Below are 6,340 nucleotides of genomic sequence, written 5' to 3'. Positions count from 1 at the left end.
ACACCCCAGGAAATGATACCAACACCCTGGAATGACACTGGGACAGCAGGGGAAGCATGTCTGGGGGCATAAAAGTCACTTTATTTCATGGAAATCCCTGTCAGTTTGCGATTTTCGCAAGCTAACTTTTCCCCATAGAAATGCATTGGCCAGTGCTGATTGGCCAGAGTACGGAACTCGACCAATCAGCGCTGGCTCTGCTGGAGGAGGCGGAGTCTAAGATAGCTCCACACCAGTCTCCATTCAGGTCCGACCTTAGACTCCGCCTCCTCCGGCAGAGCCAGCGCTGATTGGCCGAAGGCTGGCCAATGCATTCCTATGCGAATGCAGACTTAGCAGTGCTGAGTCAGTTTTGCTCAACTACACATCTGATGCACACTCGGCACTGCTACATCAGATGTAGCAATCTGATGTAGCAGAGCCGAGGGTGCACTAGAACCCCTGTGCAAACTCAGTTCACGCTAATAGAATGCATTGGCCAGCGCTGATTGGCCAATGCATTCTATTAGCCCGATGAAGTAGAGCTGAATGTGTGTGCTAAGCACACACATTCAGCACTGCTTCATCAAGCCAATACAATGCATTAGCCAGTGCTGATTGGCCAGAGTACGGAATTCGGCCAATCAGCGCTGGCCAATGCATTCTATTAGCCCGATGAAGTAGAGCTGAATGTGTGTGCTAAGCACACACATTCAGCACTGCTTCATCAAGCCAATACAATGCATTAGCCAGTGCTGATTGGCCAGAGTACGGAATTCGGCCAATCAGCGCTGGCTCTGCTGGAGGAGGCGGAGTCTAAGATCGCTCCACACCAGTCTCCATTCAGGTCCGACCTTAGACTCCGCCTCCTCCGGCAGAGCCAGCGCTGATTGGCCGAAGGCTGGCCAATGCATTCCTATGCGAATGCAGACTTAGCAGTGCTGAGTCAGTTTTGCTCAACTACACATCTGATGCACACTCGGCACTGCTACATCAGATGTAGCAATCTGATGTAGCAGAGCCGAGGGTGCACTAGAACCCCTGTGCAAACTCAGTTCACGCTAATAGAATGCATTGGCCAGCGCTGATTGGCCAATGCATTCTATTAGCCCGATGAAGTAGAGCTGAATGTGTGTGCTAAGCACACACATTCAGCACTGCTTCATCAAGCCAATACAATGCATTAGCCAGTGCTGATTGGCCAGAGTACGGAACTCGACCAATCAGCGCTGGCTCTGCTGGAGGAGGCGGAGTCTAAGATAGCTCCACACCAGTCTCCATTCAGGTCCGACCTTAGACTCCGCCTCCTCCGGCAGAGCCAGCGCTGATTGGCCGAAGGCTGGCCAATGCATTCCTATGCGAATGCAGACTTAGCAGTGCTGAGTCAGTTTTGCTCAACTACACATCTGATGCACACTCGGCACTGCTACATCAGATGTAGCAATCTGATGTAGCAGAGCCGAGGGTGCACTAGAACCCCTGTGCAAACTCAGTTCACGCTAATAGAATGCATTGGCCAGCGCTGATTGGCCAATGCATTCTATTAGCCCGATGAAGTAGAGCTGAATGTGTGTGCTAAGCACACACATTCAGCACTGCTTCATCAAGCCAATACAATGCATTAGCCAGTGCTGATTGGCCAGAGTACGGAATTCGGCCAATCAGCGCTGGCCAATGCATTCTATTAGCCCGATGAAGTAGAGCTGAATGTGTGTGCTAAGCACACACATTCAGCACTGCTTCATCAAGCCAATACAATGCATTAGCCAGTGCTGATTGGCCAGAGTACGGAATTCGGCCAATCAGCGCTGGCCAATGCATTCTATTAGCCCGATGAAGTAGAGCTGAATGTGTGTGCTAAGCACACACATTCAGCACTGCTTCATCAAGCCAATACAATGCATTAGCCAGTGCTGATTGGCCAGAGTACGGAATTCGGCCAATCAGCGCTGGCCAATGCATTCTATTAGCCCGATGAAGTAGAGCTGAATGTGTGTGCTAAGCACACACATTCAGCACTGCTTCATCAAGCCAATACAATGCATTAGCCAGTGCTGATTGGCCAGAGTACGGAATTCGGCCAATCAGCGCTGGCTCTGCTGGAGGAGGCGGAGTCTAAGATCGCTCCACACCAGTCTCCATTCAGGTCCGACCTTAGACTCCGCCTCCTCCGGCAGAGCCAGCGCTGATTGGCCGAAGGCTGGCCAATGCATTCCTATGCGAATGCAGACTTAGCAGTGCTGAGTCAGTTTTGCTCAACTACACATCTGATGCACACTCGGCACTGCTACATCAGATGTAGCAATCTGATGTAGCAGAGCCGAGGGTGCACTAGAACCCCTGTGCAAACTCAGTTCACGCTAATAGAATGCATTGGCCAGCGCTGATTGGCCAATGCATTCTATTAGCCCGATGAAGTAGAGCTGAATGTGTGTGCTAAGCACACACATTCAGCACTGCTTCATCAAGCCAATACAATGCATTAGCCAGTGCTGATTGGCCAGAGTACGGAACTCGACCAATCAGCGCTGGCTCTGCTGGAGGAGGCGGAGTCTAAGATAGCTCCACACCAGTCTCCATTCAGGTCCGACCTTAGACTCCGCCTCCTCCGGCAGAGCCAGCGCTGATTGGCCGAAGGCTGGCCAATGCATTCCTATGCGAATGCAGACTTAGCAGTGCTGAGTCAGTTTTGCTCAACTACACATCTGATGCACACTCGGCACTGCTACATCAGATGTAGCAATCTGATGTAGCAGAGCCGAGGGTGCACTAGAACCCCTGTGCAAACTCAGTTCACGCTAATAGAATGCATTGGCCAGCGCTGATTGGCCAATGCATTCTATTAGCCCGATGAAGTAGAGCTGAATGTGTGTGCTAAGCACACACATTCAGCACTGCTTCATCAAGCCAATACAATGCATTAGCCAGTGCTGATTGGCCAGAGTACGGAATTCGGCCAATCAGCGCTGGCCAATGCATTCTATTAGCCCGATGAAGTAGAGCTGAATGTGTGTGCTAAGCACACACATTCAGCACTGCTTCATCAAGCCAATACAATGCATTAGCCAGTGCTGATTGGCCAGAGTACGGAATTCGGCCAATCAGCGCTGGCCAATGCATTCTATTAGCCCGATGAAGTAGAGCTGAATGTGTGTGCTAAGCACACACATTCAGCACTGCTTCATCAAGCCAATACAATGCATTAGCCAGTGCTGATTGGCCAGAGTACGGAATTCGGCCAATCAGCGCTGGCTCTGCCGGAGGAGGCGGAGTCTAAGGTCGGACCTGAATGGAGACTGGTGTGGAGCGATCTTAGACTCCGCCTCCTCCAGCAGAGCCAGCGCTGATTGGTCGAGTTCCGTACTCTGGCCAATCAGCGCTGGCCAATGCATTCTATTAGCCCGATGAAGTAGAGCTGAATGTGTGTGCTTAGCACACACATTCAGCTCTACTTCATCAGGCTAATAGAATACATTGGCCAATCAGCGCTGGCCAATGCATTCTATTAGCTTGATGAAGCAGAGTGTGCACAAGGGTTCAAGCGCACCCTCGGCTCTGATGTAGCAGAGCTGAGGGTGCACAAGGGTTCAAGTGCACCCTCGGCTCTCCTACATCAGAGCCGAGGGTGCGCTTGAACCCTTGTGCAGCCTCGGCTCTGCTACATCAGAGCCGAGGGTGCGCTTGAACCCTTGTGCACACTCTGCTTCATCAAGCTAATAGAATGCATTGGCCAGCACTGATTGGCCAGAGTACGGAATTCGGCCAATCAGCGCTGGCCAATGCATCCCTATGGGAAAAAGTTTATCTCACAAAAATCACAATTACACACCCGATAGAGCCCCAAAAAGTTATTTTTAATAACATTCCCCCCTAAATAAAGGTTATCCCTAGCTATCCCTGCCTGTACAGCTATCCCTGTCTCATAGTCACAAAGTTCACATTCTCATATGACCCGGATTTGAAATCCACTATTCGTCTAAAATGGAGGTCACCTGATTTCGGCAGCCAATGACTTTTTCCAATTTTTTTCAATGCCCCCAGTGTCGTAGTTCCTGTCCCACCTCCCCTGCGCTGTTATTGGTGCAAAAAAGGCGCCAGGGAAGGTGGGAGGGGAATCGAATTTTGGCGCACTTTACCACGTGGTGTTCGATTCGATTCGAACATGGCGAACACCCTGATATCCGATCGAACATGTGTTCGATAGAACACTGTTCGCTCATCTCTAGTAATAAATCGCTCCCACATCTGAGATCATGAGCTGCTGTGATATTTCTTTTGCTGCCTTAACTGCTCACAAGGGTGGGGGTGGTAGTGAGCTTGTAAACAAAACTCCATAATGAGGTCATTGACTTGAAAATAAATCTGATACACCGTGCCAAATTTAAAGGGGCTCTATCACTGGATTTTCGCTATTTTAGATAAACATATGCCTGAATAGCCTTTAAAAAGGCTATTCAAGTCCTGCTAATCATTTATAAGACACCCCCCCCCCCATTTTAATAAATTTCCTTTTAAACGTATATGTAAATGAGCCCTCCGTGCACTGTGGGCATTCCTGTGCACCCCTCATGTCATACTCTGTTCACGCCCTCCTCTCTTGGTTTTTCCATGTAAGTCCTTCCAACTGTCTCTTACCTGTTTCTGGAAAAGGACCTGTCATGATGTGACTACAAGATCCTTCGTCGTCTTCTAAGTAGTAATCTATGCAGAGCAGGGGCTGTGTCTATCATAGATCTCCACATGCACAGTAGATCTATGCTATCATATATGCACGGAGGGCTCATTTACATATACGTTTAAAAGGTAATTCATTAAAACGGGGGGGGGGGGGGGGGGTCGTCTTTTAACAAACGATTAGTAGGACTTGAATTACCTTTTTAAAGGCTATTCCGGTATATGTTTATCTAAAATAGCGAAAATCCAGTGATAGAGCCCCTTTTAAACAATATATAGGAAGTGTTTTGTATTGACGCATCCTGCTATTTGACCAATATCATGCAGCCTCCTGACGAAGTGGGGGCTGCAGGTGGAGGTCACGGTGTTTCTTTGCATGTGGATGGGTTTTTCATTTGGTGGTAAGATACCTTTTGCTGCATGATATATTTATTATCTTTGGAGTGGTAGTGTGGTGTATATATGCTGTATGGGATCTGTGTCCCTTTGATAACACTATACATCATAGGCGTTTGTTTTAATATCTATTGGAGACATGATATTATTCAATATATTTAACCTATCTTTTGTTGTCCGGGCATATAGGTAAATCATTCCTTGTAGGTTTGTTTACTTGTTTTTCGGTAGGGATGATTTGTGGTTATGTATCTAGTATATGGGATTTGTAGGTTTATGCATCCTGCTATTTGGCCCATATTTTATTTTTTTTTTTTTTTTTTTAAATTGGATTAGCTCTCTTGCAGTGAATGCTTACCATTCTCTAAGAGATTATTGGTATCTCTTCTATGAATGGGAATGATCGAATAACAGCCCTGGAATCTCACAAACTAAAGCACCTATTACATGGGCCAATAACTGGATCAATTATCGGGAACAAACTTTTGTGGGAATTTTTGTTTCTGATAATCTGGCTATATAATTTTTCCAGCGATCACCCAAAAAGCAAGCCAAGTCTCATTGGTTAGGTGACTGCACAAGAGAGTGTTAGTGGTAGCACATCACCTTGTGTACGTAAGGAATGTACTACTGGCAAATAAATAGTAATTTCTATCCCATATAGCTTTTCTTATCCTGTAAAATACTGATGAAAATGACGGACATGTGAGCAGTGATATTTATCCACTGGAAGTAAACAGAATGAATGACAGCGCACAGAGATCTAGAAAATGTGAGGAATTGATACAGAAAGTATATTGGAAATTTGAACAACTTTTCATTATACAAACAATAAGACTGGTCTTTTAATATTGGTCTGAAACTGGACAACTCCATTAAGGTTTTGAGGAAGTCGATCAAGACATGACTTTATATGCAGCATAAAAACAAACAAAATAAAAGCCATTCTCAACATCTGAATGTGTATATTAAAGCCTCATGAATAGCACAATACCAATATCGTTACATGTAAGAGTTCCAAGAGTATTATACTGTTTAACAATCTTGTAAATATTATTATGATACCTTGGCAATGATATATTGATCTATACTAGTTAGACATAAGAGAACATTCGACCAAATTATTGTATATTTTACAACCATCACGTTTTTTGATAATGACCATACAACAGGCATTAGAATATAACATTAGCTTGGCATTGTATTATTGATGCTTATTGCATTTTTAAACACAAATAAAATAACTGCATCTAATATGTAAAAGTTTATATATTTTATCATAAATTTGTTA

This window comes from Leptodactylus fuscus, chromosome 5, assembly GCF_031893055.1.
Source record: "Leptodactylus fuscus isolate aLepFus1 chromosome 5, aLepFus1.hap2, whole genome shotgun sequence".
Lineage (NCBI taxonomy): Eukaryota > Metazoa > Chordata > Amphibia > Anura > Leptodactylidae > Leptodactylus > Leptodactylus fuscus.
Note: the sequence above shows the minus strand (reverse complement) of the source record.